This window comes from Martes martes (assembly GCF_963455335.1).
Source record: "Martes martes genome assembly, chromosome: 1".
NCBI lineage: Eukaryota > Metazoa > Chordata > Mammalia > Carnivora > Mustelidae > Martes > Martes martes.
This window is the reverse complement of record NC_137888.1, coordinates 165,120,384-165,132,468: the sequence shown is the minus strand read 5'-3', so window position 1 is coordinate 165,132,468 and position 12,085 is coordinate 165,120,384. Positions and strand designations below refer to the sequence as shown.

The window sequence follows — 12,085 nt, the reverse complement described above, 5'->3', positions numbered from 1 at the left end:
AAGCCCAACCTAGCTGATTCCAGGAAGCAGTTAGTTTTAGAGCTAAAAGAAGGAATATTGTGAATATTCATGCCCATGCTATTTGCGCTTATAAACCTTTATGTGTGTGCATAATAACATGCCCATACAGACATACCTAGTAAAAAACAGCTTCAGAACAAAGGCTGCTCTATGAACATAGCATTACTTCCAGTCTGAGATTCTGTTGTGGTGATGTGTGTTGTTGGTTTACTAGTTTTAACAAAAATTACTAAGATTGAACAGTTTTGTTCATTCACCTCCTTAGCTGAGACTCTGCATGACCATATCACTATATATTCGATGTACTCATGAAAGGTCTGTGAATTCCAATGCTAACTGGTATTTTCCATTCCAATAGGAACCTTGGTTTTTAAATACCATGTTATGGGGGCACTTGGGTAGCTCAGTCGGTTGAGCATCTGACTCTTGTGTTTCAGCTTGGGTCATGATCTCAGGGTTGTGAGATCAAGCCCTTTGTTGGGTTCCACGCTGGGTGTGGAGCCTACTTGGGATTCTGTCTCTCCCTCTGCCTCTCTCCCTCCAAAATAAATAAAATGCTTTAAAAAATAAATAAAATACCATATTTGTATGGTACTTCCTATCACCACAACCCATCACCAATTTACCTAGTGCTGTGTTTTTTAATAAGCCTAGGTTTTACTTTAAATTTTGTTTTCTTAAATTACAGCATACATAGAAAAGACTGCAAAAGATTCAAAGATGGTGAAAAACCTAGAAAATCAGGCCACTTTGCCCAATTTTCCTTTTCTGGGTTATTTAAACAAGTACACATGCACATACACATGAACACACAAACACAGACACACAAAATTATTGGGAAAATAGGCACACCCTATTAGTGCAACTTAAGTACACCCTTTTAAAGACACTGAGTACTGACTGTATATGTGTCAGTTACAAGACATGGCAGATCAGCTTGCTTTGTTAATATCATATTTCAGGTCTCCAAAGAAACATTAAGTCTTGCCTGGCAATGCAACTTCATTTACACTTGATCTTAGCCAAAAGGCTGAGAAGCAATGCAACTTCATTTAATAAACATTAACTATCTACGAGGTGCTAAGGCAGGAAAATAATAAAAGGCCAGTAGTTATTTTCAAAGAGTTTCCAATCTGTACAACAGACAGGCCTACAAGACTCTAAAGTATTTTCCAAAGTGTTTTGCACTATATGTTTGTATTTTATAAGAAAAAAAAATTTTTAGAAGTTTGGGAAATGCTGAAGTAAACCAAATTAAGCTGCTTATTTTCCTTCCTGTGCTTCAGATATGTTGCTATGCCTTCCTTCTGCATGAGGCTTAGGCAGTGGGGATAGTAGCTCTCTACATACCATCCCTTGGGTGCCTGGCTGGCTTAGTCAGTAGAGCCTGTCACTCTCAACCTCAGGGTCTCAACACAGGCATGGAGAGAAAAGAAAGGAAAAGGGAAGGGAAGGAAAAGGAAAGAAAAGAAAAAAGAAATCTCTCAAATTGCACCATTCTTTTTTTTTTTTAATTATTTTTACTAACATATAATGTATTATTTGCCCCAGGAGTACAGGTCTGTGAATCATCAGTCTTACACAATTCGCAGCACTCACCATAGCACATACGTTTCCCAATGTCCATAACCCAACCATCCTATCCCTACCACCACCACCACCCCCCACCAGCAACCCTCAGTTTGTTTTGTGAGATTAAGAGTCTCTTATGGTTTGTCTCACTCCCGACTCCATCTTGTTTCATTTTTTCCTTTCCTACGACCCCTAGTCCTGCCTCTCAAATTCCTCGTATCAGGGAGATCATATAGTAACTGTCTTTCTCTGATTGACTTATTTCGCTCAGCACAACACCCTCTAGTTCCATCCACATTGTTGCAAATGGCAAGATTTCATTTCCTTTGATGGCTCAAATTGCACCATTCTTTTAACTTAAAACATCTACTGGGAACACTTAGGAAAATAATGGATTAAGGGAAGATGTGCTAAGTACCAAAACAGTGGTAGAAACAAAGCCCTACAGAAATAAGGAAATAAAGATGAAAAAAATACAAATGAGGGGCGCCTGGGTGGCTCAGCAGATTGAAGCCTCTGCCTTCAGCTCGGGTCATGGTCCCAGGGTCTTGGGATCGAGCCCCACGTCGGGCTCTCTGCTCTGCGGGGAGCCTGCTTCCTCCTCTCGCTCTCTGCCTGCCTCTCTGCCTACTTGTGGTAAATTAAATCAAATATTAAATATTAAAATATAAATTTATAATATATAAATTTATATATATATATATAATATATAAATATATAAAATATAAAATATTAAAAAAATACAAATGAATTCTGAAAGACTTTGTGGAGAAAACAGAATCAAGAGCCTCTGAAGTATGGATATGTAAGTTCTTCCAAAGAAGAATAAAAGAAGAATCTATTCAGGAACAAGTTGCCCCATTGGCTAGAAAAAAAAAAGAGTAAACCAAGGACAGGAAGTAAGAGACAGGGATGTGAGTTTTGACTGGGGCCACACTGTGGACAAACTGAGACTTGGGTTTGATCCTGTGTGTGTTAAGGAACCACTGAAATCTCGAAGCAGACAACTAGCTTGGTCATCGACGTGTTCTATGAAAATTATTCTGGTAGCACCATGTAGTCCCATTCTATGGAACGGGAAGCCAAAGGCAAGGTAAACAAATGGAAAGATACAGCTATGCAGCATTATAGGAGCTGTGGGGACAGGAGAACACCAGAGACAGACTGACAGGTCTAGAAATATGAGCAAAGACAAATACTGGAGAGTCGTTCCAGTGTGAAACCTAGAAAACAAACTCAGAGCCAGAAAACAGTTTGGAGGTTGCAGGGGGAGGGGGAAGGGGATAGGTGAAGGGGGTTGGAAAATAAATAAATCGCAATACCAGAAATGGGGCAGTGGGGGGCAGGGGAAGATGTAAGCGGAAAGTCAAAGCAAGCTGTCAAGTGAGGACAGCAATGTCATCAACCACAGTTCATGTCTTTTTTTTTCTTCCAGAGACAAGGGAACATGAGTAAAATCAGAAGGAAAAAAAAAATGACATTCACATTCCTAATCTTCTTGGTAAAATAGAAAAGATCATCTCTTGAGAGTAAGGCCTTTTGAACTTGTTCAAAGGTAGAGAAAGCAAAGAAAGGTTTGAACAGAAGGACAGGAAAAGGTTTGCTCAACTCTCAAGAACTCAGTTATATGCTCTTCACCTAAGTCAGTTTCCTATTCAGGCAAGAACTGGGCTTAAAGTCTTTTATTCTGATTAATGCTGATAAACATTCTACTCCATATTACAGTATTTAGACTCAAATTCCTTAATTTCCCGGTGAAGTTGAAGGACAAAGCTTTTGAAGGACACACCCGTCCCAATCACACAGTCTTAACTCTCTTCTCACATGGTGAAAATTCTAACCTCAAACAGATACACGTTAACATATCCCTTAAGTTATGAAAATTATATGCAAAAGTGTTATGCACTGAAGCAAAATACCAAAACATAAAAACATCAAATAACACAAAGAAGTAAATGCAGAAGTCTAGCACCGTAGGACATTACATATTTAAATTTATTCAGATACCATGAAATCCAAACCTCCAAGCAACTTAACGTTCAAAGCAGGCAGGTAAGAGATTAGGTGTTTAAGGTTCACCTACAAGGCACCTGCCATCTGCTGCAGCCTTATTTAATGAAACCAACCAATTTTTATTACGCAATTATCCTGAGTTCAGGTAAGTACTGGGGAGAAGTAAAAGAGAAACAGAAGATACAATCTCTGCTTTCAATGAGTTATGATCTCATTGGCGAACCTAAAGTATAAGGAATAGGTTAACAGACAAATTTTTTTAAAGGAATGGGGTAACGAACAGACAAATTTAAAAGAGCATAATAAAAGACAAGATATAGTTTAAAACCAAAGTGTGTATTGTGTGATAAAAGAGAGATCAGTGTCAGCTGAAGTGTATACCTTGTGAACATTTACTCTTTGCTTCGAGCAGACATGTGTGTGCTTCAAAAAGCCACTTCAAAGATCTCCTTCCCTAGTTTCTCTCCCTCAGGCTGTCATGCTCCTCTCTGACCTCTCTTACTCACCTGGCTCACAGTGTTGGAATATTTCCTGGGTGCAAGGACCCTGTCTTATCCTTACATGTACAATCATGTTGGATCAAAAGCCTGAAGAAAGGTGCAGAGAGAGGAATGAAAACCCAAGACAGGGAAACTGAGACCATTCTGGTCAGAACAGAGAGTCCTGGTTAAGAGCAGGAGAAGCTAAGTGTGGGTGAGCGTGATGTGGGCGGATGTAGGAACAAACCAAAGGCTAGCTGGACAGGTTTACACTGAACATAGTAGGCAACAGGCAGCTAGTATTTAGTCTCTGAGCAGGCTGGTGATCTGATATTAATGAGATTCTTGTTTAGCAGTTCTGGAGAAGATGGTTTGACATGATAGAGTGAAGTGAGAAGTCACTATAAGCAAATCAGTTAGGAGGCTTCTACAGGAACCAGGTGTGAGATAAGGACAATAGGGGCTGGTTCAATATACACAGGTGGGAGATGAAGGCCAGGAACTATCTAGCCCCAAAAGACCTAAGCAAATACAGGTGGAAGAAGACAGTAATAAATTTTTTTTAAAAAACCTTATGAAAATTTAAAAAAAAAAACCTTATGGGTTTTACAGCTCTACAATATTCACAACGCAAAACAACAACAACAACAAAACATGTTAGTAAAGTTGTGGGAGTTGGAGGGAGACGATGGTTACAGTGTTTGATGGAAGGTCACACCACACTAAGAGGCAAGTTAGCACAGTGGTTATTTAAGAGGATGATCTTTAGACACCAAACCATCTGAGTTTGAACTGGGCTCAGCCACTTCCTATCTGTGTGTCCCTGGAAAATGACTTTACCTCTGTGGGTCTGTTTCCTCATCTGTAAAGTGGGAATATGAATTCCTATTACCACCCTCACAGGGTGTTATGAGAAGTGGATGGGCTTTATATGTATTAATCTTTGTCAAAATTTTGGCAAACATATTAAATAAACTGCAAACGATGATGGTAAATGTTTTGAAAAAGGGTACTGACCACTACTTTACATGGCGATGTCTCTGAGATGAAAGAAAGTTGAGACCTCAAGGAGAGGAATTAGTCTTGCAAAGGGAGGCAGGCGGGAAGGAGACAAAGAGCGTTTGCAAAACACACAAGACAGACCCAAGCTGGGCTTGGAGATGTGGAGGGAATGACCTCAGTTCAGGGAACGCAGGAGAGAGGCCACAAGGTGGGGCAAAGTAGTGACTGGCAGGGTATGACAAACTGAGACTTTATTCTCAGTGCAAGGCTGAATGGTCTTACACAGGGGAGAGAGACGCCTGGTTTATCATGTATCCTTTATGAACCATAAATCATCTACTACCTTTTGCCAAAGATTACGCAGCATCCAGAAAATAAAGCCAAGTATATCCCAGTAGCACGTTCTCCTTTCTGTGATGGTTTTCACTTTATAGTATCATGATAACCAAAAATGCAATAACTTGAAATGCTCACAACTGAAACAAAACATCATTCAAGTGAAAAGAAAGTGGTTTTGGAAAAAGACATCATGTGCACCTGCGAAGGTGTTCTACCCTCTTGCAACCCATTTCCAGTCTATCCATATACCTTTCCTGGGGATGACTGACAAATATGACCATAAGTCATCATGAACAGAACATACATTTTGTTTCATTTTGCAAGCAATGGTCTGTATTTTCTCTGCCAGCCCATATGCTCTACTTCGAGCTCCCTTATTGCCAAAACTAATAAAAAGCTTAAGGTGGAGAATAGAGAATAACAGATCAGTTCTAAAGTTACTGAAATGTAGGGACATTCAGTGCTAATGAAAAGCTCAGCTATATATTTGAATGCCATTATTTTGGACTTCCACAAAGAACTGTCCCTTTTTGATCAACAAGAGGACAAAAGCACCTATCTTGGAAACAGAATCACAGGGTGTATTCGATTTTTTTTTTTACTTCAGGCAAGAGAACAGAATTTCAAGATATGTTACAGAAATGTGCTAAGGAGATTTCCCAGGTGAAAGCTACAGCACCAGGCCTGCCTCACTCCGTGGCTCTGCCAGGAATGGTGGCCTGACTACTGTATTAATTTGGGGAAGACTAGGGGAACATGGAGCAACCATCCTAGCAAGGGCGGGAAACCAGTGGGGGTGGGGAGAAGCACATTCAAACCTCCTGATGTTCCTGCCACACTGTCATTTGGCCAAAAAACACAAACAGGAAGACATCACTATCCTGAGATACTGATGACACCTCCAGCTTCCAAATGCATGCTAGTCAGGATCTCTAACTCCTGTTGGCCCTGCTCCATCCCTCTATCCCCTGCAATCAGGGCCACTTCCTGGGATAATCTAAACCAGCCTCAGCTAATAAAGCACAACTGGAGGGCAAGCTTAGGAGTATGAACCCTTATACCATAGCAGGGGGTTATGGTCCTTTTGGCCATCAAGAATTTAGAGGCTTTCATTGAGTATCTCCTATTTCTATTAAATTATATCCAAAACAAAACAAAACAAAAACTATACAGAGACGTTACAGAAGTAACTTACATCAAATGCATATCACATTGTGGTCAATTTGGCCAGCTGTCCATCTCAGTGAGAAGGACAACTGAAATACAATTTCAGACCAAATCATCACCAGATTCCGGCAGCCACATGGAAGCATGACTCTGGGCACATCATACAGATGATCATTACCCTCCTCACTGTTTTCTTCTCCATAGTGTGTCCAGCTGATGCCCCACTAACTTCTTGCAACACACATTCTTCCCATTAACACCCAATTCTCAACCATTCCTCCATGTTCTTGCTGAAAATATCTAATTTGTGCGATCTTTTTTTTTTCTTTTCACACTTTACCATCTGTTAAATCAATGGAGCCAGGACTTGAGCCCTATTTTAACACTTGCACTTGTTCAGTCAACAACCACTGCTTTGGTCTAGGCTTTGCTCTACAAGCCTAAGCCTGATTGTATGGGCCAGCCATTTAACTTCTCCAGGCCCAAGGTCCCTCACCTAAAGAAACTGGCAATAATGTTGCTCACTTCTTAAGTCACAAACTTGTCCTGTGGACTAAATGATACAATGAAACTCAAGTGAGAAATACATGTCATCCCCATCGGGCCACCATATAAGGCTGTAGAGCACACGCTTTTCCAAAACACACTCACGTAAGTTACTTCACTGGATTCTCGCCGTAAGTTGGCCAAAGAGGATTATTACTATTCTTCTGCAGATGAAAAACCCAAGTGCCGAGAACGTAAGTGACTTCCTGAAGAAACTAAGACCAGAATCCAAGTCCCCTGACTCACCATCCGTGCTATTTTTACTATACTTAAGCTGATTTTCATAAAGACTTCTGGAGAAAAGCAGTTATTTATTTTTAGTTTTATTAAGCTATACCTCCCTTCCCAAAAAGAAATCCCTTCCATCATCAACCAAGGCAAGACTTCCAGTCTGTGTTCTTCCCCCTATACCTTGAGATACATCAGCCAATAACTTCATAGTTTCTAAAGCGAGCAAAGGGAAACCAACCCTCCCCTCTTACAAATGAGAAAACGGCGTATTTTACTTTCTTTGAGGAGAGACAGGCATGGAGTCCCAGGAATGGTAAGCAAACCAGGTGGAAAAATGCTCGAAGTCAGCGGGTTCTGAGAGTAGAACTAGTGACCCCGGCCACCACCTGCTCCACAGCTACAGAGCAATTAAAGGGAAGCCCTCAAGGCTTCAGGCTCTTCAGTATTAGGAAGGACAGTTTCCACTTAGTCACGCTCAAGAGAACCTGCTGTTGAGTTCCCATGGATAACTGTTAGGGAGCAGTGAATGATATTTTCAAATCTGCTCCTTATTTGTATTTCTCACAACTGTAAACTGTACACCACACTACTAAAGACAGGCCAACCCTTACTCAAAACACTCTTCCAAGAGTCATACTGTCGGGATGCCTGGGTGGCTCAGTCGGTCTTCGGCTGCCTGAAGCTCAGGTCATGATACCGCGGTCCTGGAATAGGGCCCTGGGTTGAGCTCCTTGCTCAGTAGGGAGCCTGCCTCTCCCTCTCCCTGCCGCTCCCCCTGTTCAGACACATGCTGACAAATAAATAAATCTTTAAAAAAAAAAAAAAAAAGTCATACTGCCAAAGAAAGAGCATGAACAGACAGATCCTCTGCCAGGCCTATGTTCCTCACCTGGGCATAGGGCTGGTGTGTGCAACTGACCCCTGCTGCCATAATGTACAGCACCCCACGAAGTACCATGTCAGGGCCTGGCCAGCTTCTACTTACACCCGGTTTCTCACTTCTACTCATAGCCACTCCCGAAAATCTATTCCAAGGCCAAGTGTATTAAATCTGAACAATCTACCTAAACGTTCTATGCGTATTTCCAGAGAACTTAAAATATGTATGTATAAAATCCCTAGTTGGGCTTTTAGGTGCTTACCAATCTCAAACAGAAGCCCCAGAATAAGAGTCAGCTGATGGCAGTCCTTCCGTCCTAGAAAACTAATAAAACCTGGCAAGGTGGGACAGTCTTATACCCTTTCCATAATTATATAAGGCCCCTCCTACAAAAGCTCTGCAGGAGGAAGTCTACGGGTTGGGCAGCCGTCCATCTCTGGTCCTCCAAAGTGGGATTCGTTAGATGGCGAAACAGGTAAGTTCAGGTGCCTGCCATCAACTTGGCTCTGCCTACTCCTGGTCTCCACCTCCCATCATCTCAATAGAGACTGAGATCCCAGACAGCGGAGCCTGAGTAAAGGGTACCACTCTGGATGGAAACTCCTGAACCAACGCTCAACTCAACCACTTCAGGTTTTCTGATGCTAAAATGGCCCAAGGCTTGGCTCTATGGACCCCTTTGACCGCCTCTCCCCCGGGATATGATATTTAGTCGTCTTGATGACCCTGGCAACAGGAGCTGCCAAGCAGTGCTACCATGCAGAAACTAAATCCTCGGGTCCTGTAATACAGTTTGGTATCAGTGTCAGCTCTAAGCCTGCACAGACAGTATGAAAGCTAACTCATGCGCCAGTTGAGAGTCATGTATATAACAAGCCCAATGTTGCAAAACTAAACTTAGGTTACAGCATATTTCCTGACCTTTGATGTGAGACTGCCTGGTGCTGGTTGAAAAATCCTCATTGCTGGCTGAAGTCTACTCATCTCCCCCAAAGGATCCCCCAGGAACTGTACAGTGGGCCCGCACTAACATGTGTCTAAGTAAAAGAAAATAAAATTCAAGTCTGGACTTTCTGAGCAGACTACCAATTCCCACCATTTCTTGACACTGTTGTCAGATAAAAATGAAGTATCCTTTTCTTCCTCGTGTTTAGCCTATTGTGAATCTGTCTCTTCATTTCCAAGACCTCAGCCTCCTACAGCACAGCATATGAAATAAAGGAAACTGGCTGGTATTTTTAGTTTACTCTGGATATGCCTGTTCCAGCCATTTCTTTTATTTGGAAACTTAGAATTTCCTATTCACAAGTCCTAACGTGCCTCCTTCCTCTCAGGGACCTGTTTTGGGGTTTCTTTTTGTTTGCTTTTTTTAAGTAGTGGAGCCCAACATGGGGCCCAAACTCACAACTCTGAGATCAAGACCTAAGCTAAGATCAAGAGTTAGATCTTCAACACACTGAGCCACCCAGGCATCCTTCTCAGGGACTTTTTACCCCCAAGAATGAGAGACATGAATTTGCATCAAAGTCTAAAGTGGCATACTTCCCATAATATCTAAATCTAACTGTCCACTGTTCCAAAATCTCAACTCAGCCTATTAAAGCCTAGATAAAGCCTTCTAACCCATGACACATTATACCATTAGGAAGCACTCTAGTTATCAGCATCAGTATATATGCTCAATTCTCATTATTCACGCAGCCATGCTCTCTAAAGTCTCCCAGAACGCTGAGTTACTGAACATTGAGCCACTGCTCCTAGGGGAAGCACATGGTTAGGTTCCTTTGAGCCACTGGTTACATTTTTGTCAACTGATCAACATATAATCTTGTTTTTAGGTGTGTTTCTGTTTAAAGACACCTTATGTGATATCTATTACTGATTCATTCACATTGAGTTTTCGGCCAACAGCACTATAATTCATGCCTGAATAAAGCTTATCTAATGCACATATTTTCACCATGTATTTTTTCTAAAAGGCACATCACAGCCTCCTTGCTCCTGGGAACACTATGCTGGTGGGGGGGGGCACTGTAAACACCAAAACCAAAAAAAAGCCCCCAAAGGAGAATAATATGGCACTAAATAGATCACAGGTAGGGAGTACAGTGTGAGAGCAAGAAGTCAGACAAGAAGTCAGAGTAGTTTGCCTTGTCTGACCTCGCCTGAGAAGTGTGCACTTGGGGAGACTCATTTTTCACCACTCGGTGCATGTGCAGGGTGACAGAGAAAGTCTTGCCAGTTCAGCTTCAGGCTTCCAAATAAATTTTGGTAAGCAGATGAAGTCAGAAATCCAAGGATGCACCGTATCTGGTTATCAGACCTGAGGCATGAGACAATGCATTCTACAAGGTTTTCCTCCTTTGCAAAGCAGCTGTCATACTGTGTCCCAGGTAGCAAGAATTTTTCTGGTTTCAGCACCTCCCACTTATGCTCCTGCCTTTCTTACCTTGGCAGTTTATACTCTCAACATTTGGCAGCCCATTTCTTTCTTCCTTCCCTTCTTTCTTTCTTTCTCTTTCTTTCCTTCCTTCCTTCTTTTGATCTTATTTATTTGTCAGAGACAGAGAGAGAGAGAGAACACGTGCACGAGCACAAGGAGTGGGAACAGGAGGTGGAGGGAGAAGCAGGCTCCCCAGGCTCCCCATAAGGAGCCCGATACGGAACTTGATTCCAGGACCCTGGGATCATCACCCAAGCCGAAGGCAGACACTTAACTGACTGAGCCACCCAGACATCCCATTGGCAATCCAATTTCTAAGCAGTTGTTGTTGCTGTAGTTGTTTTAACGTGGTCAGAATCTAAATGGCTACATACTGTTGGCAGCATTCCTTCTTCTCTATTAGGCTCTCACATATCGACTTCATTACCTTTAGTTTAGACGGCCTCTCTAAAACAATCACAAATGAGCTTCAGTTATGCACAAACTTAACACACAAAAATTTTCTCTCACCAGGTTCTGCAAGAGCTTACCTAACACAGGCCAAACACCAGACTTGATGTGTGTTAAAACCGCTACAGTGTCGAAATTGTAGTTACATTAAAATTTTCCCCAATGTATGTGACTTTTACCTCCTGAATTTACAACTCTTATTATTTTATGAAGTCATTGTTACTTTACTTATATTTCACAAAGACAAACTAGAACCTGCATGGCAAAACTACCCAGCAAAGATGCTGAGAAAAGACACAAAATCTTCCTTGGGATTTGTTTTGGCAACCACCAGAGGTTCTCAACAAGGCTGACTCCATAAGCAGTTAAAAGGAATTTCCCCTTACAGCACTCTTGTCAAACAGAACATCTGAAAGTGAAAGTTTTGGTTTCATAATGATCGTGTCTGTAAGAACGGTTAAACTCTTCAGGTAAACTCATAGTTCTAAATCAGTTGGGGGAAGTGGCAACAACTGTCACTAAGAAGCTCTCTCAAATCTTTAAAGGCTTCTATAATATAATACAAACTACTTTCAAAGCACATTATTCCCTCTAATTCCTGAACTTCTGTGATATATTGGGAACAAATACTATTACCCTCTCACGGAAAGAAAATCAAATACAAAGATTAAGTAGAAGTAACTTCTTCTGGTCACAAACTTAATAGGTGACAGAGATTGGAGTTAAAATCAAATCTCCAGAAATAAGCCAGAGCTGCTTTTACTACAACATTCACAGTTTTGGAATGTAGTCCATGGTTATTTATAGCAGAATTATCTTCTTAATTGTATTGTGTTTGTTCAACATAAAAATTAGTTTGCATTAGCTTCCAAATGGAAAGCAAAAGCAAGCTGCCCCAAACTGTGACAAAAACAGTGGCAGGGGAAATCAGCCTGGGATAAA

General features: G+C 41.4%; 1 protein-coding gene across 3 annotated transcripts in view; it reads right to left on the bottom strand.

The window, feature by feature from the left end:
- VGLL4 (vestigial like family member 4) overlaps positions 1 to 12,085 on the bottom strand; it is a 154,996-nt gene that overhangs the window by 140,157 nt on the left and 2,754 nt on the right. The gene's annotated exons all lie outside the window — the stretch shown is intronic.